The sequence below is a fragment of the Monodon monoceros genome, unplaced genomic scaffold, assembly GCF_005190385.1.
Source record: "Monodon monoceros isolate NGI ecotype Baffin Bay Population unplaced genomic scaffold, NGI_Narwhal_1 Super_Scaffold_16, whole genome shotgun sequence".
NCBI lineage: Eukaryota > Metazoa > Chordata > Mammalia > Artiodactyla > Monodontidae > Monodon > Monodon monoceros.
Window position 1 is genome coordinate 39292035 of NW_021703772.1, and position 23835 is coordinate 39315869.

At 38.4% G+C, this 23835-nt stretch overlaps 1 protein-coding gene across 2 annotated transcripts in view; it reads right to left on the bottom strand.

Annotated features, from left to right (window-relative positions):
• Positions 1-23835, bottom strand: part of SLC39A10 (solute carrier family 39 member 10) — a 96996-nt gene that overhangs the window by 47309 nt on the left and 25852 nt on the right. Inside the window, exon 1 of one of the 2 annotated variants that reach the window (XM_029225557.1) lies at positions 17078-17144. The exons of the other annotated variant lie outside the window; for it this stretch is intronic. The gene's annotated coding sequence lies outside the window, so the exon portion shown is untranslated. Of the gene's footprint in view, positions 1-17077; positions 17145-23835 lie in introns of those variants that run through there. 2 annotated transcript variants of the gene reach the window in all.

A 23835-nucleotide genomic window follows, 5' to 3' on the forward strand; every position in this document is an offset into this window, starting at 1 on the left:
TTATAATTACCTGAATTAGGTTTAGTTATCACACGTGGTTTAAGAATTTTAGAAAATAATTAGTCTATAAAATATGTTTAATCCCAAAGCTACATTAAGTTTGAGATTTTGTTTTTAATCCAAACGCTTCAGTTTCTTATATAATAGTCTCATAGATAAAGTCATCATTTAAAACATACAGTTTTACCTATACACTAATGAAGATGAAAGGGAACAGATTAAGACAATCACTATTAAGCAGAAAGAGGACATTACACTCCCTACAATTACCTTGGTTTTCCACTTGGAGATGCTAGTGAAAGGCGATACTCTGAATGAATGCTGCTGTGTTCATTTGATATGTAAATGTCTTGTAGTTTCTTCAGTGAACATTATCTCACTGTCAAATGAATAGGTACCAGTGGTAAAAATAAAACATACATATAGGGCTTCCCTGGTGGCGCAGTGGTTGAGAGTCCGCCTGTCGATTCTGGGGACACGGGTTCATGCCCCGGTCCGGGAGGATCCCATATGCCGCTGAGAAGCTGGGCCTGTGAGCCATGGCCGCTGCGCCTGCGCGTCCGGAGCCTGTGCTCCGCAACGGGAGAGGCCACAGCAGTGAGAGGCCTGCGTACCGCAAAAAAAAAAAAAGACAAAAAAAAAAACATACATATATATTGATCAGGCAACATCAAATGAATGACTCCATGAAACACAAAAACTGTGGGTGGTCTACATGAGTTTTAAATTGTCATTTGTGTCTACTTTTTGAGTGTATAGTACTCAATTTGTTTACTGCAAAGATTCTAATATCTTAAGTCACCTAATCATTTACATTCAAGACAGCACGATAGGAATGCAAAATACATGAGTGACATCATAAAGGTAATATTAAATCTCTGTTAAGTATTTTGTTTGCTTGTTTGTTTTTTTTTTGGGGGGGGTTGTTTTTTTTTTCTTTTTGGCAGTACACGGGCCTCTCACTGTCGTGGCCTCTCCTGTTGCGGAGCACAGGCTCCGGACGCGCAGGCTCAGCGGCCATGGCTCACGGGCCTAACCGCTCTGCAGCATGTGGGATCTTCCCGGACCGGGGCACAAACCCGTGTCCCCTGCATCGGCAGGCGGACTCTCAACTACTGAGCCACCAGGGAAGCCCTCTGTTAAGTACTTTTTAAAGTAAATCATACATAAACTTTGCAACTTTAGTTTAGAACAGCTATATAGCAGGTGTGTGCCAAAGAATCACTTGAATGAAGTATGCATTTGTCAGCATAGACTAAGTAGCTATTGTAAAGAGACTTCTCTCAAAGGGCGGTGGCTTAAGAAACAAGCAAGTTTATTTCCCTCTTAAAAACAGTCCAACACTTTAAGTATACCCTGCCACTCCCTTCTGGCCTGCACGCAGCATGGATCTCATTCAGATTCGATGCAGAAGTCAAAAGCTTTTCAGACAAGCAAAAGCTAAGAGAATTCAGCACCACCAAACCAGCTTTACAACAAATGATGAAGAAACTTCTCTAGGTGGAAAACACAAGAGAAGAAAAAGACCCACAAAAACAATTAAGAAAACGGTAATAGGAACATACATATCAATAATAACCTTGAGTGTAAATGGATTAAATGCCCCAACCAAAAGACACAGAACGGCTGAATGGATACAAAAACAAGACCCATATATATATGCTGTCTACAAGAGACCCACTTCAGACCTAGGGACACATACAGACTGAAACTGAAGGGATGGAAAAAGATATTCCATGCACATGGAAATCAAAAGAAAGCTGTAGTAGCACTAGTCATATCAGATAAAATAGCCTTTAAAATAAAGACTGTTACAAGAGATAAGGAGGGACACTACATAATGATCAAAGGATCAATCCAAGAAGAAAATATAACAATTATAAATGTTTATGCACCCAACATAGGAGCACCTCAATACATAAGGCAAATGCTAACAACCACGAAGGAGAAATTGACAGTAACACAAATATAGTAAGGGACTTTAGCAATGCACTTACATCAACAGACAGATCATCCAAACAGAAAATAAATAAGGAAACACAAACTTTAAATGACCAGATAGATCTAATTGATATTTATAGAACATTCCACCCAAAAGTGACAGAATACATTTTCTTCTCAAGTGCACATGGAACATTCTCCAGGATATATCACATCTTGGGTCACAAATCAAGCCTTGGAAAATTTAAGAAAATTGAAATCGTAACAAGCATCTTTTCTGACCACAAAGCTATGAGACTAGAAATCAATTACAGGAAAAAAACAGTAAAGAAAACCAAATACATGGAGGTCAAACAGTGTGTCACTAAATAACCAAGAGATCACTGAAGAAATCAAAGAAATTAAAAAATACATAGAAACAAATGACAATCAAAACACCACAACCAAAAACCTATGGCACACAGCAAAACCAGTTCTAAGAGGGAAGTTTATAGCAATTCAATCTCACCTCAAAAAACAAGAAAAATCTCAAACAATCTAACACTACACTTAAAACAGGTAGGGAAAGAAGAACAAAGAAAACTCAAAGTGAGTAGAAGGAAAGAAATCATAAAGATCAGAGCAGAAATAAATGAAATAGAAATGAAGAAAACAATAGCAAAGATCAATAAAACTAAAAGCTGGTTCTTTGAGAAGATAAAATTGATAAAACCTTAGCCAGACTCGTCAAGAAAAAAAGGGAGAGGACAGAAATCAACAAGATTAGAAATGAAAAAGGAGAAATCACAATTGACACTGCAGAAATACAAAAGATTATAAGAGACTACTACAAACAATTATATGCCAATAAAATGGACAGCCACGAAAAAATGGACAAATTCTTGGAAAGGTACAATTTTCCAAGACTGAACCAGGATGAATTAGAAAATATCAACAGACCTATCACAAGTAATGAAATTGAAACCATAATTAAAAATCTTCCAGCAAACAAAAGTCCAGGACCAGATGGCTTCACAGGCGAATTCTATCAAACATTTAGAGAAGAGCTAACACCTATCGTTCTCAAACTCTTCCAAAAAATTGCAGAGGGAGAAACACTCCCAAACTCATTCTATGAAGCCACCATCACCCTGATACCAAAACCAGAAAAAGATATCACAAAAAAAAGAATATTATAGACTAATATCACTAATGAACATAGATGCAAAACTCCTGAACAAAATACTAGCAAACAGAATCCAACAGCACATTAAAGGATCATACACCATGATCAAGTGGCGTTTATCCCAGGAATGCAAGGATTCTTCAAATATACCCAAATCAATCAATGTAATAATCCATATTAACAAACTGAAGGAGAAAAGCCATATGATCATCTCAATAGATGCAGAAAAAGCTTTCGACAAAATTCAACACCCACTTATGATAAAAACTCTCCAAAAAGTGGGCACAGAGGGAACCTACCTTAACATAATAAAGGCCATATATGACAAATCCACAGCAAGCATCATACTCAATGGTGAAAAGCTGAAAGCATTTCCACTAATATCAGGAACAAGACAAGGATGTCTACTCTCGCCACTCTTATTCAACATACTTTTGGAAGTCCTAGCCACAGGAATCAGAGAAAAAAAAGAAACAAAAGGAATACAAATTGGAAGAGAAAAAGTAAAACTGTCACTGTTTGCCAATGACATGATACTATACATAGAAAATCCTAAAGATGCCACCAGAAAACTACTAGAACTAATCAATACATTTGGTAAGGTTGCAGGATCCAAAATTAATGCAAAGATATCTGGCATTCCTATACACTAACAATGAAAAATCAGAAAGAGAAATTAAGGAAACATTCCCATTTACCACTGCAACAAAAAGAATAAAATACCTAGGAATAAACCTGCCTAAGGAGGCGAAAGACCTGTACTCAAAAAACTATAAAACATTCATGAAAGAAATCAAAGATGACAAAAACAGATGGAGAAATATACCAGGTTCTTGGATTGGAAAAAGCATTATGAAAATGACTCTACTACCCGAAGCAATCTACAGATTCAATCCAATCCCTATCAAACTACCAATGGTATTCTTCACAGAATTAGAACAAAAAATTTTACAATTCATATAGAAACACAATAGACCCCGAATAGCCAAAGCAATCTTGAGAAAGAAAAATGGAGGAATCAGGCTACCCAACTTCAAACTATACCATAAAGCTACAGTAATCAAGACAGTATGGTACTGGCACAAAAACAGAATTATAGATCAATGGTACAGGATAGAATGCCCAGAGATATACCCACACACATATGGGCACCTAATTTACGACAAAGGCGGCAAAAACATACAATGGAGAAAAGACAGCCTCTTCAATAAGTGGTGCTGGGAAAACTGGACAGCTACATGTAAAAGAAAGAAATTAGAGGGACAGCTTCAAGGTGGCAGAGGAGTAAGATGTGGAGATCACCTTCCTCCCCACAAATACCTCAAAAATACATCTACATGTGGCACAGCTCCTACACAACACCTATGGAACCTGGCAGAAGACCTCAGACTTCCCAAAAGGCAAGAAATTCCCCACGTACCTGGGTAGTGCAAAAGGAAAAAGTAAAAACAGAGACGAAAGAATAGGGACAGGACCTGCACCTCTGGGAGGGAGCTGTGGAGGAGGAAAAGCTTCCACACGCTAAGGAGGCCCTTCACTGGCGGAGATGGTGGGTGTGTCGGGGGGAAGCTTTGGAGTCACGGAGGACAGCGCAGCAATAGGGGTGCACATGGCAAAGCAGACAGATTCCCACACAGAGGATCGGTGCTGACCAGCACTCACCAGCCTGAGAGGCTTCTCTGCTCACCCGCCAGGGCAGCTGGTGGCTGGGAGCTGAGGCTTGGGCTTCAGAGGTCAGATCTCAGAAAGAGGACTGAGGTTGGCTGCATGAACACAGACTGAAGGGGATTGGTGCACCACAGGTAGCTGGGAGGGAGTCCAGGGAAATGTCTGGAACTGCCTAAGAGGCAAGAGAACGTTGTTTCAGGGTGCACGAGGAGAGGGTATTCAGAGCACCACCCAAACAAGCTCCAGAGACAGGCTCGAGCCATGGCTATCAGCGCAGAGAGACAGGCATGAGACACTAAGGCTGCTACTGCGGCCACCAAGAAGCCTGTGTGCAAGCACAGGTCACTATCCACACCTCCCCTCCAGGAAGCCTGTGAAGCCTGCCACTCCTAGGGTCCCATGATCCAGGGACAACTTCCCCAGGAGAACACATGTCATGCTTCAGGCTGTTACAACGTCACGCCGGCCTCTGCCACCACAGGCTCGCCCCAAATTCTGTACCCTTCCCTCCCCCTGGCCTCAGTGAGCCAGAGTCCCCTAATCAGCTGCTCCTTTAACCCCGTCCTCTCTGGGCCTGGAATAGATGCCCTCAGGCAACGTACACGCAGAGGCGGGGCCAAATCCAAAGCTGAAGCCCAGGAGCTGTGTGAGCAAAGAAGAGAAAGGGAAATCTCTCCATGGAGCCTCAGGAGCAAAGGATTAGATCTCCACAATCAAACTGAGGATTAGATCTCCACAATCAAACTGATGGACCCTGCAACTGTGGAATACCTGAAGAGACAACGAATCATCCCAAAATTGAGGCGGTGGACTTTGGGAGCAACTGTAGATTTGGGGTTTGCTTTCTGCATCTAATTTATTTCTGGTGTTACGTTTATCTTAGGTATTTAGAGCCTATTATCATTGGTAGATTTCTTTATTGATTTGGATGCTCTCTTCCTTTTATTTTTTTCCTTTTTCTCCTTTTGTGTGCATGTGTATGCTTCTTTGTGTAATTTTCTCTGTAGATATTTGCTTTTACCATTTGTCCTAGGGTTCTGTCTGTCCTATTTTTTTTTTTTTTAGTATACTTTTTGGAGCTTGTTATCATTGGTGAATTTGTTTTTTGATTTGGTTGCTCTCTCTTTCCTTCCTCTTTTTTTTTTTTTTACTACTTTTTAATTTTTAAATATACAAAAGAAACCCTACAAAATCAAACCCAAAACAATTAAGAAAATGGTAATAGGAACACACATATCAATAACTACCTTAAATGTAAATGGATTAAATGCTCCAACCAAAAGACACAGACTGGCTGAATGGATACAAAAACAAGACCCATATATGTGCTGTCTACAAGAGACCCACTTCAGACCTAGGGATACATACAGACTGAAAGTGAGGGGATGGAAAAAGATATTCCATGCAAATGGAAATCAAAAGAAAGCTGGAGTAGCAATTCTCATATCAGACAAAACAGACTTTAAAAAAAAGACTATTCCAAGAGACAAAGCACACTACATAATGATCAAGGGAACAATCCAAGAATAAGATATAACAACTGTAAATATTTATGCACCCAACAAAGGAGCACCTCAACACTTAAGGCAAATGCTAACAGCCATAAAAGGGGAAATCGACAGTAACATAATCATAGTAGGGGACTTGAACACCCCACTTTCACCAATGGACAGATCGTCCAAAATGAAAATAAATAAGGAAACACAAGCTTTAAATGATAAATTAAACACGATGGACTTAATTGATATTTATAGGACATTCCATCCAAAAACAACAGAATACACTTCCTTCTCAAGTGCTCATGGAACATTCTCCAGGATAGATCATATCTTGGGCCACAAATCAAGCCTTGGTAAATTTAAGAAAATTGAGATCGTGTCAAGTATCTTTTCTGACCACAACACTATGAAACTAGATATCAATTACAGGAAAAAACCTGTAAAAAGTACAGACACATGGAGGCTAAACAATACACTACTTAATAACCAAGAGCTCACTGAAGAAATCATAGAGGAAATCAAAAAATACCTAGAAACAAATGACAATGAAAACACGACGACCCAAAACTTATGGGATGCAGCAAAAGTAGTTCTAAGAGGGAAGTTTATAGCAATATAATCCTACCTCAAGAAACAATCAACATCTCAAATAAACAACCTAAACTTACACCTAAAGCAATTAAAGAAAGAAGAACAAAAAGCCCCCAAAGTTAGCAGAAGGAAAGAAATCATAAAGATCAGATCAGAAATAAATGAAAAAGAAATGAAGGAAACAATAGCTAAGATCAATAAAATTAAAAGCTGGTTCTTTAAGAGGATAAACAAAATTGATAAACCACTAGCCAGAATCATTAAGAAAAAAAGGGAGAATACTGAAATCAATAGAATTAGAAATGAAAAAGGAGAAGTAACAACTGACACTGCAGAAAAACAAAGGATCATAAGAGATTACTAAAAGCAACTATATCCCAATAAAATGGACAACCTGGAAGAAATGGACAAATTCTTAGAAAAGCACAACCTCCCAAGACTGAACCATGAAGAAATAGAAAATATAAACAGACCAGTCACAAGCACTAAAATTGAAACTGTGAATGAAACTTAAAAGCTTTTGCCAAGCAAAGGAAACTACAAACAAGAGAAAAAGACAACCCTCAGAATGGAAGAAAATATTTGCAAACGAATCAACAGACAAAGGATTAATCTCCAAAATATATAAACAGCTCATGCAGCTCGATATCAAAAAAACAAACAACCCAATCAATAAATGGGCAGAAGACCTAAATAGACATCTCTCCAAAGAAGACATACAGATGGCCAAGAAGCACATGAAAAGCTGCTCAACATCACTAATTATTAGAGAAATGCAAATCAAAACTACAATGAGGTATCACCTCACAATAGTTAGAATGGGCATCATCAGAAAATCTACAAACAAGAAATGCTGGAGAGGGTATGGAGAAAAGGGAACCCTCTTGCACTGCTGTTGGGAATGTAAATTGATACAGCCACTATGGAGAACAGTATGGAGGTTCCTTAAAAAACTAAAAATAGAATTACCATATGACCCAGCTATCCCACTACTGGGCATATACCCAGAGAAACCATAATTCAAAAAGACACATGCACCCCAATGTTCATTGCAGCACTGTTTACAATAGCCAGGTCATGGAAGCAACCTAAATGCCCATTGACAGATGAATGGATAAAGCAGATGCGGTACATATATACAATGGAATATTACTCAGCCATAAAAAGGAATGAAATTGGGTCATTTGCAGAGATGTGGATGGATCTAGAGACTGTCATACAGAGTGAAGTAAGTCAGAAAAACAAATATCATACATTAATGCATATATGTGGAACCTAGAAAAATGGTACAGATGAACCGGTTTGCAGGGCAGAAATAGAGACACAGATGTAGAGAACAAACGTATGGACACCAAGGGGGGAAAGTGGCGGGGGGGGGGGGTGGTGGCGGTGGGATGAATTGGGAGATTGGGATTGACATGTATACACTGATATGTATAAAATGGATAACTAATAAGAACCTACTGTATAAAAAAATAAATAAAATTCAAAAAAAATTATCTGAAGTCTCTGCTTTTCAAGCTTTCATTACAAGGAGTCTGGAACCATAATGTAGAAAGCCATGTATGATATTCCTATGCCTGTTGTGCTGCTTGTGAATACAAAGAGCATCTGAGATTAGTAAATGCATGAGGTGGGATACCTTTATCAGTCACAAAATATTGTGAGGCCTTTTGAAGCTACTAAAATGTTTACAATTTTAGTTACCCTTTCAATAAATAAGCTTCAACTTCTTTCCACTACAAATGCATGTAAACCTGCACAACATATAATCACAAAGAGGACTTAAAAGACAGAGCACTAACCTTAGGACCTGAATTAGACACACATGCCTTCTCCCTTCAACTTCCAGAGCTGTATTCTCTTTCAACTCATCACCCCTCAGTTACCTTCATTCTAAGAATTGTTACTGCCACTGCCTTAAATCTTTATTACTCCATTCATCTTCACTCTTACTTTGTTTTCCTTTTTCAGCATCTTGTCACTGTTACATGACCCTGATTTTGTACCAGCTTGCCATTCATAAGCACTACCAGCTAAAATGATCTCTCCTTTCCATAAGGTTAGGAGAAAAAAAAAAAAAAATCACAGAATATCCAGGGCAATAATTTTTTTTTTTTTTTTTTGCCACACAGCACAGCTTGTGGGATCTTAGCTCCCTGACCATGGATGGAGCCTGCGCCCCTTGCATTGGAAGCTTGGGGTCTTAACCACTGGACTACCAGGGAAGTCCCCAGGGCAATATTTTCATAACATTAACATTTTTTTGATGCTGCTGACAACACAGACTACTTCTTCCTCACGAGGGAAGCTTTCTACTGTTTAATTTTAGCTGTCCTTACAGTTATTTGAACAAAGTTAAATGATTCAGTTCTGCCATTTAGCAGAATCTTACAAAAGTATAGTTCAAGTGTCAAAGCTACTTAATTTTTACTAGCAAACAACCAATTCATTATCAAGTATCAATCCATCTTTATTATTAAGTTCAACCTTGTCCAACACAAAGAAAACTACATAAATTATATAAACATAGTCTTCTTAAGGCACATTCTCTTTCTTAATAGAATCACACTCAGATACACAGACTGCAGTAGATTTTGTAATATACAGATACATTGAAAAAGAAAAAAATTATTAATGCATGGGGGGGGGAAGTTGTGCAGGAAAAGTAACAGTTTATTACAATGACTCAATTGTAAATAACATTCACAGTCATAAAAATATAACACTAAATACTGTTCTAAACCAAAATTATTCAATACAATTGTACTGAAAAACTGGGGTATAGGAAATGAGTACATGGAGAGGTGGAAAGAGTGCTAAATCCGAAGCAGACAATGACTAAAACTGAAAATCAGCAAGTTATGAACATGTTGGAGACATAGCAGTGGAAAGCAAAATAATTAGAGAAACTAAAGGAGTTCCTTATCTCTCTAGACAGAATGTAAAAGAAGCCAGGCAGGAGACTGATTTTTCTTTTCCCTAAAAACTTCACAGAACTATTTAATTCTTTAAACTGTATTCATGCATAACTTTGAAAAAACTAAATATAAAAGTCAGCAATTATAAATCTTAAAAAAAGTTTCTGTTGAACAAAATCACATTATGTCACATGTGGAAGAAAATGAATTACAGTTTCAAGATTTTCACAAGCATTTGTTTACAGGGTTTTAATCACAATATGTAATCATTTTAATTTCAATTTGTGCTATTATTTTTAGTTACTGGCTTGGATAAGTAAGTCCAAGATGTGGGGAAAGACCACAAAAGTTTGAATACTTTTCAGGTCTTGTTACATACTTCCAAATTGTTTTCTAGAGCAATTAAGTTTGGTTATACTGCCACCAGTAGTACGGTCATAGTATTCTCATTAGTAGTTGGTATTATTAATTTTGGAACAGGTAAAATTACCTTATTCTTATATTCAAATTATTCCTGGTGTCTCAATATTTTTATAAACATGCATGAGCTTTTACATAACATGGCTTGGTCATATTTTCCACAGAAAACATCTTCAATTCTGTCTAATGCCTTTTTACTTTGATTACAATGTTTTCCCTTTCACGTATAGACATTTTCACGTACATGCACTGAAACCCGTGAACATCTTTTGCAATTTCTTTGACTCTAAGTTTAATGTTTTTTCTCCCTATATTTAATATATATTTTCTTCTTTGAAAAAAAAGCAATAATTAAAATTAACATGACCCCTAACATCCATTTCTTTTTTAGGGAAAATAAAACATCCACTGAACTAACAAACAATAGTCTTATATCTGTTAACTAAGAAAGTTTACGTTTTAGCCTCAGTAAAACTTTCAAGTACTTGTGTTTAGGCAGAAATCTTCAGGGGAAAAGCTTTAACATTTTTTATAAATCATAAATTACATTATGTATTATATAATACTGTATTTACAGTGAACTTAAACAACACTTTCTTAAAATTTTCAGTGATTTGATTTGTAGCTACTTGGTTTCCTTCTTCAGTTTTTAAAAATTGATTATTTTCTTGAAAATAAACTTTTTATTTACACTGGTTATATATATCAAATTATTCACTTTATTTTAAAAACTAGAGTATGCCAATTTAAAACAAAAATCTTAAAATATGTTTTAAACATTAACAAGTTACAAAGTCAGCTGAAATTCTACATTAAAAAAGGTCCATGGGAAAAGAAAACATGATCTGTTGCTTTATGATATATATTATATACAATACATAATATCTAATTGTTCTCTGTAAGTATATACAATAATGTAATAGTTAAATATTACATTACATAAAATATTTTTCTGATATAGTTTTACTGATCTCATTGATTTACAATGTAATAATAAATCATATTTTATTCTACATATCTTGATAAGGTACATAAATCAATCTTTCCATAGCCCCCTTCATCAAGAGGCTATGTTCTTCTACAACATAGCACAAAGTATACTTCTTCACATGTAAACAGCATAAAGTAATGATTCATCTTCAGCAAAGGTACACTAAGAATTACACCAAAACACTTGTTCACAGGCCTGTAAACATGCAATCATGAATTGCTTTATGAGGGGAGTGGGAGGAGAGGAAAAAGGAGGAAAGGGGACAGGAGGAAGGGGCAGGGAGAAGGCATAAAAAATATGAACATTTTCTGCTCTGAAGGAGGTACAAGGAAGACACAGTCACCTGTTAAACTAGAGACAGTAAACTGTGACAGTGATAGAGTTAAGTAGTAGCTCAAGGTTGAAGGCCACATTCCAAATCCAAGCATCATAAATAAAGGTGCTATTCCTCCTATAGAGGAAAATGGAAAGGGGGAGAGACAAAAAGCTTCTACACTATTTAGGTGAAGAATACATGAGAACTCACATTATTACCCATTCATTTAGATTTGCATGCTTTTATACTAAAGTATCTTACTCACATAGGTAGTAGGAAAATGTAAGTATTTTAAAAGCAGCAACACATCAAATAATGACAGAATATGAAGAACTGGATCCAGGAGTTGGCTGACTTAAAAGGGTCAGATATTTAATATTTTAGGTTTTGCAGGGAGTAGTCTCTGTGGCACCTACTCAATTCTGCCATTATGGTACAAAGCAGCAATATACAATATATATAAATGTACAAGGAAGCTGTGTTCCATCAATACTTAATTTAGAAAAGCAGACTGATTTGGCCCAAGGCCATAGCTTCCTGACCCCTGACTTAATCTACACATTTTTTAAAACTTACCAATTCAACAGACGACTACAGGGGAAACCACTATTGTAAAACTCAAACATTCACTGAATATATAAAGTGAATTCAGAAAAAAGTTTAGAGGCATGAAGGCACATCTGAAATGATTTTTTATTTACAGACATTAAAGCAACAGGGCAGTGGGATATATGCATTTGTGACCTTGTTACTACAACTGAAAACGATTTAATTTTCTGCTTCTATATGAATGAAAACAAATGCAAAAACTCAAGTGATCACTAACTGACAAGTCTTCGATACTTACTAGAGCATTAAAAATAACTCTTTCACACAGTACTTTACAGTAACTCTAATAACAATACTTCTGGGTCCTATGAAAGCACATAATCTTATATTAATAAGATAAAGATATTTCCAACAACATTCTGATTCACTTTTCTAATCCCCAAAAACCTCTTTTCTGAATGGGATGGATGGTCCCCCAAAACAGTGTACACATTAAGGGTAAACACCGTTGTTAAAAATGTTAATGCAAGAACAATTACCTGATACCTCCTCTTTCAGCAGTAAAATATACAATATAATGGGTAAATATAAACTATAAAATTACAAAATCATATACCACTAACTCCTAATGAAAATAATTGAAACACTACTTGAAAAAGATTTTAGATTTTATCCCTATACTTACAAACCTGTAACCACCACGCCATTCTAATAACATCTTTTAACATTAAAAGTCTATTAAACATCCAATTCTTATATCTGGCAACAACAAAAAAAGAAAACCTTATGTTCTGATAATAGAATCTGACACTATTTTTTTATGATGTGCTATGACAATAAACTATTGTGTTCTGAACATTGAAAGTATGGTCTCTTAAGCAGTTGGAAATAATTTCAATGCTATTGTTATTTAAAGCTTTACAATTTCAGTTGAAAATTGCCTTCATAACTACTGAACACACTTTTGAATATTCTGATTGTAGTAAATATTTGTCAAGAATATATTTGCTTATTTTGGAAAAACCTAAAAGTCATTGTGTGGTCTAGTCACAAAACTTATTAGAAAATAATGAAAAAAAAAGAAAATAATGAAAATGAAAAAAGTAGTTTGGAATATTGATAACTGATATAATTTGAAATCTTGAGTTTACATAAATGACTATGGGAAATCTTGTGGTTATTACAGGTCCTTGAGGCTCTATTTTTCAAAAATCATTCTATAAAAGTCAAAGTTCCAAAACACTTGAACTTAAAAAAAAAAGCTCACCACGTGATCTTAACATTATTTTCAGTACAGTGGAGACAACACAGTTATATGGGACTAAATTAAGCCAGAAGCAGCCCAGACTGAAGTAATTGCTGCTATTCATATGCAAAGCTAACTTCAAAGATACACATTTAATATATAGCCCTCTTCCTGTTTGAAAACACCCCCAACATAACTTGCAAGGAAACTTGGCCTTATACTGTTCTACCTCCACCCAAACTCACCCCCATTCAGAAAACTAGGGTTAAAAGCAATCAAAGTTAACCAGTTCAAAATGACTCTTATTAGTAACACTAACCAGCTGGAGGAAATCTCAAGGTAGACTAGATAAATAGCACTAAGGAATCTAATTATAACTTAAATAGTCTTGTTTTAGGAAAAGGTGAAGATGAAGAAGGTAAGTGCATGAAAACCTCAAGGGGAATCAAACACTAGGGGGCAGCATCAAACTGTTGGGACAAATAGCACTCTTCTAACTTGTAAACTTGAAGCTAAAGTTAGTATATTTTTAATGAGAATTACACTTATAATGAAAAATGACTTAATAGGGTTATAAAACCTGTTATAAAGGAAAAAAACTAGCTTTCTGTTTTGATTACCTGCACTTCTTTTCCGTTTCCTACTGTGTGCTTTCTTTTGCATCTTATGAATACGTTTAAAATGCACTCATGATAAAGTCCTTTTGATATAAAATTTTTAAAAAATAAGCATTTCCATTCTTGAGGTAGCCACTACACAGACAAGGGCTGACATATCAAAATCCAAAGTATTAATATTTCCTTGGGTTAATACTGAATTTAAATTTTGTATCACTCATTTAACATTTTTAACTCGATTAAAGAGCTCGACAACCAAGCTTTGCACATTCACTGAATAAGGTGTCACGAGCATTATGTCACAAAAAGCTGTGGAGTGTGTGTCCCTCAAGGAATTTAGTCTGGCAGGGAAAACAAGATATATGTATGTAATTATAAGTTAGAAAATGCAAAAGCAGAAAAAATTCTATGAATTATTACATATGAATAACAACAATAAGATAATTGTATCCCCGCAATGGCCCAGTAGAGACCATTAAACCTCATTCTGGAATCAAGACAGAAAGTAGTCCTTCAACTGCTAATGAAGAACTGAAACGTCTATGCAGAAAGAAGGTAAAATGAATTATCTGTAGCCCCTTAGCTCATTAAGTCATTTCAAGGTCACAGTAAACCCATGAGGTAGGTTTTTCTAGTACTTCAAGTTCACAGATAAAAGATTAAGATAAAGAAACTTGCTCAAGGTAACCAAACTAGTTAATAATGGGTCAGTTTTGAACCTTAAGTCTCACTCCAAAGCTGTACATTCTTTCCAATAACGGCCAAAACTGGGGGTAGAGGAAGTGGGGGAGAGGTGGGGAATAGAATAGTAACAACGTAAATTCGCTTTAATTAAAAGCAAATGATTCCTGTTGTTGAATAATTTCCCTTGTTATAATACCTATACCCTGTATTCTCCATAAATCTGTTTAAAAACAAACAAAAACACCCCCTAGACTAGTACCTGCATACCAGACTTGAGGCCTCCTACTTCAAATCAAGGGCTCAAAAAAGGGGAAGAACTGTGTTGGCTTTTAAGCTATCTGTTAGAATACAAATTAACATGAAGAATAAGGTTATCATGCAATATATTATCGATGTCACCTCATAGTTAACCACTTCTTTTAAAGTAGCACAAAGTCATTCTTACACAGGGGTTCTTAACCAGGGGGCTGTGTAAAGAATTCAGGTTTGTGAATTTGGATACGGAAGACAGACATATCTAATTGTAATTGATCTCTGAAATTTAGTTATCCCTTCAGTTATAAATGTAGGCAAAAAGCACAGTAATATGCAGCACCTGACACTATTAATATAAATCATTCAAATTAAATCCTATAAAGATCATTTACAGTCCTCACTAGTTTGAAATTAGTCATCAGACCTGCCACTACTCTTGATATTTAATGCTTTACTAAAGCATGAATTACTTCATCATAAATATTTAACATTTGGGTAATTATATTTCAATACAACTGGTTTCTCTTGCAATCCTACGTTTTCCATACATTTAAACTCATCATTCAGTTTCATCAAACAAAAAAAGTTTCAAAGTCCCTCCAGTACATTATTATTTTCTTTTCTTCAAATCACTCATCGTTGATACTACCTATTTCTCTCTCCTATGGGAGTACTCAGCACATGGAGGGATGTAAGTTGTCTGGTGTGGACCCCAAAGTCTAGAGCAAGAGACTGCCTCAAGGTACTTAAAATTTGTAGAATTGTAAGTCCTAACAAAAAACAGTACACAAGTCTTGGCTTAAGGCTTTCAACTGCATTACTACAATCAACTACATTCTAAATCTCCAGCTTTTCCCATATATTACTTGCTTGTTCTTAATTATGTAGAATTTAGATACCCATCAAAAAAAAAAAAACCCCACACAAATGAAATGCAAACTTGTCACATGCTTGTTTTGCTCCAAGAATGACTCAGTTCCAAGGTAAAACTAGAGAACTGAACAGCGTAAAAGACGTTAAAGTTAAAAATAAACACACACACAGTATAACCTACCATCTTCTTTTTAAATTATGTGCTTTAATGTCACTCTTTATTACTTAAAACAGGGACTTGAGTGAAGGACCCTTCCAACTGAGGGCTGCGGATCCTGCTTCTTCCTCCTGCCCAGCTCATAAAGACAGCCCATGTGGACAGACTCCCACGTGAACAGTTCTTTACAGAAGCCACAGGAAGACCTCCAACGTCACGTCGCCTGCGCCCTCACCAGGCCCCCTTCTTAGCCTGGGCACTCAGGGGTCCCAAGGGGGAAGCAAGGAGTTGAGCAGATCCCGAGACCCGGGGAGGGGGCCGCGAAGGTTCCCCGACGTAATGCCCCAGCAGGGCCCCCCATCGCTCTCAGCCAAAGAGCTTTCAGGAACAAAGCCTGGGCTGCCGTGCCACCTCCCGGCCCACCCGAACTCCCCCTCCGACCCAGCCCCAGCCCAACCCGAGCCCTCAGCTCCAGGGACCCCAGCTGGCTTCAACATTAGCCACCCCGCGCCCCGCCTCGGCTTTCCGATTGGTAGGGGAGAAAGCAAGCTCCCATGAGGCCTCCCGCGGTAGGAGCACAGGCACAAACGTCCGTTAGCCTCCCGGGGCCGGAACAGCGGCGCCCAGGCTCCATCCCGGGGTCACCGTGATACACCGGAGAGGACCACGCGAGAGGAAGAACAGGGGGTGTTCACCGAGACCGGACTGAGGATCCTCCCACCCTCGGGCCACCGTGTCCCCGCCTCCGACGGCGACGCCACCCTCGGCCCCCAGGCCGCCCGCGCGTAGCCCCCCAACCGCCACCTTCTGCCCAGTGGTCACTGCCCCACTCTCCGCGCGGCCCCCAGCCTCGGCAGGGGGCTAAGTTGGGCGCGGGTCCCGCACGCGGGGCGGAGGCTGCCCAGCCGCTAACCCCGCGGCAGCCCAAAGCGCACACGAGGAGCTGCGGCACCCCACGCGCAGCCCACAGCGCGCTCTGCCCGGCTCGCCGCCGCCGCCGCCGCCAACGACAGCGGCAGCTGCGGGAAGCCCAGCGCCCGGATCCCCGAGGAACTCAGCCCCGACTCCCCGGTCCTTGTCTCCCTTTCTACCCCCACCCCGCTGTCCCGGGACTCGCAGTCTCCGCCGCGCAAGGGGCCGGTTCTGGGGGAGGGAATGTAAACAAATCGGGGTTTTATAGTTACCTCACACTCGAGTGCCGTGTGCATCTCCTCTCCGCTCGGTACCAAACCCCGGCTGCACTAAATCGTGTATTCACCAAAGCCGGCTGCGCCAACTGCGTCGCGGAGACCTGAGCGTCAGACACCACGCTACGCTAGCGGCGTACACGGCCCACTCAGGTCCTTGCGCAGCCGCACCCCGTCCGCCTATGGGTGTTACGCTCTGGGCGTACACTCACCACCCAGCCATTCACTTCGAATAACGCAACTTGCGTAGCAGAACTGCACCATTCGTGGATTCCACACGGACCGTGAGAGCAATAGGAAATTCGAGTCTACGCAAACTGCGGAGCTCCGCGGCTCCGCGCTAGTTTTGTTCCAAGAAAAGACGCCGCGGGGTAGTTGGGGCGGCTTCTAACGCATGCGTGGAGCGCTCTTTTACCTCTCGCCTTTTCTCCCGGCTTTGCCTGCCGGTTGCTGCGGCCCGGACGAGGCGGATGAGTAAGGGAAACTCTAAACGCAAACGCTTCAGCCAGAAGATTTAAGATGGATAAATTAGAATGTTTATCTGTACACGAGTTAAACATCTACGTTAATTTAATCCCTCCCCTTTATTAAAGTAAACTTTCAGTCTCTGAAGGGAGAAAGGAATTAATACTGATTTAGTGCTAAGTGCGAGGTATTTTGCATAGTTCTCCCTCCTCCCAATTTATTCTGAAGAGCACTTCCTGTGGGCCTTACAAGCCGAAAAGAAGTTGAGTCCAGAGAGCATATCACGCACTTAGAGGAATTCTCGAGGATTTTGACAACTTTCCAAAAATTTCCACCACCTCCTACTGCTAAACTCATTAACACCCAATAGCAACACCTCCCGATCCAGCCCAGCAATTTCATGGATTCCTGACCACATCGTGGTCATTCTTGCTTTCCATTCTTTTGCTCACACCATACCTGACATGTGAATTGTCTCCTCTCCTCTTTGTAAGCAATTCACAGCCCGTACTTTCTTAGAAGGTGGCTCTGGACACTTTCCCTTTGCTCCATTACCCTGCTTCTTGGCACTTATTTGATCTCCATGGTGAGGCTTATCTATTCTGTCTGGCATGCCTGTTTCTGTATCCAGCCAGAGTCCTGGGCGTACCTTATTGATGTCTAGCAGAGAGCATAAAACCATGATCAATAGTAACAGCAAGCTTTACTATGTGTCAAGTACTTCCTATGTGCTCTACATGTATATTACTTTCATCCTCATAACACAACGAGGTAGGTATTATTATCCTACATCGGGAAACTGAGGCACAAGAAGTAACTTGCTTAAGACCTCAGAACAGGTAGGGAGAAGAGTTGGGATCCAAACCCAGTTAGTATGGTTACATATTCCTGCTATTCTGCATATTTAATGAAGGAAGGTTGTTTTGTTTTTGTTTTGTATCTCTACAAAAAACATCTTTTAGGTGCTCAATAAATGCCTACTGACTGCCAGGATACTCAGCTTCTCATATCCCTTTTTTTTGTTTTGTTTGGAAAAGCCATCGACCTCACTCCTGCCGGTTTCCATGCTGCTATTAGGAAAAGGGAGAAGTCCTGATGTATAAAGGAAAGAGATCAAGTCTGAGTCCTAGCTTCAGGTCTTACCATGGTCACTAACTGTGGAAGACAATGGCCACGGTCCTCAGATTCATGGATAAATTAAGGGAATTGGTCTAAATTTATTCTTAAGTCTTTAGATTTTATAAAATCAGAACTAAAGTCTTTAGATTTCATAAAATCAATATAAATATAGTATGTCTTTTGGGTTGAAAGCATAAAAAGCTTCCAAATTATCCTGATATTTTAAGCCTCATAATTATTTTATTGAACATATTATTTCAGCAACTTTAAAATACATGTGATATTTTGCTCCTAAATTTCAATAAAATATAGCACTTACATTCCTTATATTTTAGGGCCCTCACACCCTCACTGCTTTTTAATTATGTATTTACAAGGCTAACAATGTTCAGCTGGTACACACAGGCACAGAGACCCATTGATCAAATACTGAAATATACAAGTTGGTCAACAGCTGCATCTCTGAGTTGAATTCCGCCGTGATCCCCATCCTTGTACCAGCCCCTTCTCTCAGGATTCTCTAGACCTCCCACATTTCAGGAACTAAAGGGTTAATGTCTGGCTAAGAAAGAAACCGAAGGACCCAACTCTTCCCAAAGACTTCCATTCTAATTTGTTGGTGCTTATGCTTTATTAATTTTCATATTTTAAATATCATCCCTGCATAACACTATAGGGTAATCTAACTGAAAATAGACTGTCTTCTACCACTTTTATATACTCACTCAAACATTTATATATGATCAAGTATATGCACACTGACTAGGGCAGGACTTTGAGCAAAATTACTCAGTAGGATAATGATTGAGCTGCAAACTACTGTATTACTTTTCCTGTTGGAAAAAGGAATCTCAGAAAATGATTTCCAGCCTTACTCAAAATCACATGCTGAGGTAAACAATGGAAAGTGCAGCAAAAATATCACTATAACATATGTTTTATTTTTACCAGTTTTATATTTATACCAGTTTTAGGGTAAGGAATTTCTAATATGTTAGAATCATGGAACTTTCTGAAAGGTCAGACTTTTTTTTTTCCAGCCATCTCATGTGATTCATAAAGAAACTCATCTGAACTATAAAACAGTACAAACGATTTGCAGCATATGCGGGGAAGAGAAAGTATTGAATTATGTGTAAATAGTTTACCTCTCATTTGTTTTGCTTCAGTCACAATTTTATTTCACATATCTAAACTTTTAAGCATGACCAATCTACCTTTGTGAAGCATGATATAATAAATCCAATGGCCTTTTTTGTACCTCAGAGGGTTAGAAAAGAACCAACTACAATAAATAGAGAAAATAAGAACCATACTTCATACCTCAATCTTTTGCTGTGAATAAAGAAAATCTGTGTCATAAACTTGGTTTTCCCTCTAATAGAGGAGAAAATTGTCATCATACACAACAAAGTTGAGCCTTTAATTAAATTTATTAAGAACATGACTGCTTCTGAGAAATCAAACTTTGCAAGCTCAATAGTTCTTTCCATGAATCAAGATTAGTAACAATCAAAGGTAACAAAACCTCCTTAAATCCATGTTCAGTTTAAACTGATTTTTATATGGCCAAAAAAGTTTGGTTCAGATAAGTTTATACCTAGAGAAGGAAGACTAAATTATATTGATATATAGCCCTGATGTGGAGAGTGCTAAATACCAGGAATAGGTATTAAAGAGTTGGGAAAAGAAGCCCTCAGGAACATGTTCTAAATCTAGGCCTCAAAATTAACAACTGCCGGGCTTCCCTGGTGGCGCAGTGGTTGGGAGTCCGCCTGCTGATGCAGGGGACACGGGTTGATGCCCCAGTCCGGGAGGATCCCACATGCCGCGGAGCGGCTGGGCCCGCGGGCCATGGCCACTGAGCCTGCGCGTCCGGAGCCTGGAGAGGCCACAACAGTGAGAGGCCCGCGTACCGCAAAAAAAAAAAAAATTAACAACTGCCTATTCACTTTTAGAGACTACATATTTTAGCCTGGAAATTAAGGCCCCAGCATTAGACCTGAAGCCAGAGAAATATAAAAGTTACATCCTCCTCCCTGTTCTTTGAGGCCTGCGGCACTGGGTGACACCTAACATGTCAACCCCATGGTCAGGATGGGAAGTGAGGCCCGTGGGGCAGTCTTTTTCTGATCCCTTGAGAAATTATGGCTCCATCTCTTCTAAAGACTTGCCATTCCTAAAATGAAGATAAACAGGCCTTCAGAGCTTACATGGAAGTTCTCAGAGAGAAGCACAGCTGCCCTTGCATCTCTTTCTAAAAAGCAGCACTCATGAAATGGAGAAGGCCATCCTCATCCAGAGAGCCCACCACTTTGAAACGGGTACACAAAGGCAGGGAGAGAAGGACCAGTCCCACCCTGGTGAGAGACAAACGTGACTGACATGCCTAGCAAGTGAGATCATTTTGAGTTGCTAAGCTTATTCAATAAAATAAGTTTCAGGCTCTCTGCAGAAATAAAAATAGATTAGAGAAATGAAACAATGAAAACAGCAATTCAAGCAGGGTAGAAAATTAACTTCTATATGATTTTCCTAGATGATGCTAACATTAGACTAGCCAGATCCCTTAGTTTCAATTCATTGCAATACAAACAAAAGGCCCTTAGCATTAGACATCTCTACTGGGAGAAAGACAATAATGGAGAAGCTTAGAGCCTCTGATTCGAGCCTCTGATTTGCCATGCCAAGTCCTTTCAAAATAGGAATGAGACCTAGCCTAGGAGAAAGGGGAAGACTCACTCAGAAGAATAAACAAAATCAAGAAGCTCAGAGCTAGAGCAAGGATAACAGGCCAACAACAGATGTGGCCACATGATGTTATCAGAAAAGCTTCTCCCGCAAACCTACTCTGTTGTTCTCACCAATCCCTGGAATTCCACATTTAGAATTCCATTCTGGGCCTTGAAACCAAAGAGACTTTGACCCTGAGGGAAGTTACTACCATTTTATTGCTTATCTATACTGCTTTGAGAATATTTTTTTTTCTGGTGTTTTCTAAAGAGGAATTTTTAAGAAGAGAGAAAATTTGAGTATCCAGATTTCTTAAGGGTAGTGTGTTACAAAGGGACAGAAGGAAAAACGGACAAATTGCCAACTTCTCAATCTTGCTTCCAGCCAGCCTTGTTCACTCACAGAATACTAACAAGGAGAAAAACAGTAGGCTTGGTAAGCAGCCACTCATACCAACCAAGGGGGCCTAGATGCCAACAGGCAGCCATTTTGGATCTTTTGAAATTCTGGAGGCAGAGTGGTGTGGAAATCAACTTTCCAAACCTTAACTCTTATTCCAAAGGAATAAAGAAGCAACATAAATATCCACATGAATATTACAGATTTGAAGAATATTTGTGGATGGTTATGGTTCAGTTTAATAAAAATTATCAACATGGAAATGAATTAACAAGTTACCATGTAAATATTTTTTAAAACAGATTTGTGTAACTAGTTAAATTAATAAACTCACTTTAAAATTCATTTTAAAATGTCACCACATGAGAGCAAATTTCAAATCTTGCCTAGGGCTTCCAAGATAATTAATAATGGGACTAATTTCACAAATGACATTTATGAAAACAAGTACATCTTTTAAAACCAAGACACACTTGGTTTATCTTAACAAATATTGCTTACCTTTATTTATTAAAAATCTGACAGCAACAAGGCCACAGAATTCTAAATATTAGAGAAGGCAATAAATGAATTGTCCAAACAAGAGAAGCTTCTCTTGTTTCTAAAGCTTTCTGAATTTTTCTTGCACTGTTTCTAAGTAAAACTCAAATCATTTTATTTTTACTAGAATAAGCCACTTTTGCATTCTCCACAGAATCCCATAAATCACCTCTTCTTACCAGCACACATCTTTACAAGTTTTAGAAACTTCCTAATACTTTGTGAGGAATGATTCTGGCAGTGCCCAACAGTTAGCAACCTACATGCTTACCCTTCTTGTAGATCTCATCTACAGGCTCTAATAATTTCATCGCATTCAAATTTCATTCCAATTACAAGGATAGTTGCTTTCTCTAAGCAGCTACATTTCACAGTTTTTCTTCCCACCCTAAACACATGAAGGTATATGGTTTAAAATGTGCCAGGCACCATTTTAAATACTTTAAATATGGTAACTAATTTTATTCCTATGACAGCCCTGCAAGGCAGATATTACTATGCCCATTTCATAGATGAAGAAAACTGAGGTGCTTAGCATGTGGCAGAACCAGGACCCCAGTCCAGACAGTCTGGCTCTAGAGGCTATGCTCTTAATCCGTACATTACTTTGCTTCTTATCTAGAGACTCTGTGCAGGTCCCAATTTTTGTGAGAATATCTACATACTTTCTCTGCAAAAGTTGGTAGTTAAAAAAAATAGTAGAACCATAAAGTGGTGGCTTCCCAGGCTGTAAATGTCACAGGTCAATGAAAATTTTAAATGGAATAGAGAATAGAGTAAAAACATTTAAAGATACTTATAATGTGAACATTTGCTTTATCTTTCAGCTTGACTAGCTTGAATCAATTCCAAGGGAGATGTTTATGCCACAGTCTCTTAAATTAGAATGTTAATTAGCCAATCTGGTTACACATTTAGATGAAAGCTTTCCCCTCTTTATGGTGATTTGATGTAGTTGTTCAAGTATTTATTTATACCAGTAAAGTTATATTAAAAATTAGGCAGAATCAGGTGTATGTTAATGACTTTGATCATAGTCATATAAATATGAGCTATTAATGTGCTAATCAATGAATAATTGGTCAGGTGCAGGCAAATATATCCCAGCAGATTTAAACTGAAATTCACTTAGGGGATTTAAACTGAAATTCATTTAGGGGATTGTTCATTGCAGTCCTTGGATTTAGATGAATCTTGGAGTAAGTCTCTAAGTCTACCTTGGAAAAAAAGGCAAGTTTTAAGGGATGAAAACACCTACAGGCAAAAGTGTGTGCTCCGTTAACGCGCAAGCCACTATGTAGCTGGAAAATGAGGGCAAACAAAATATGATTCTTGTCCTTTAGTAGTTTACAGTCCAGTCAGGGAGGTAATTAAAGAGACAATTACAGTACAGAGTGACAAGTGCTATGTTCGAGATAATATGGGTTGCTATGGCAGCAAAAATGCTAATGGCACTCCCAGCTTTATACAAGTCCAAGACCAAATCCCCTTCATTCACA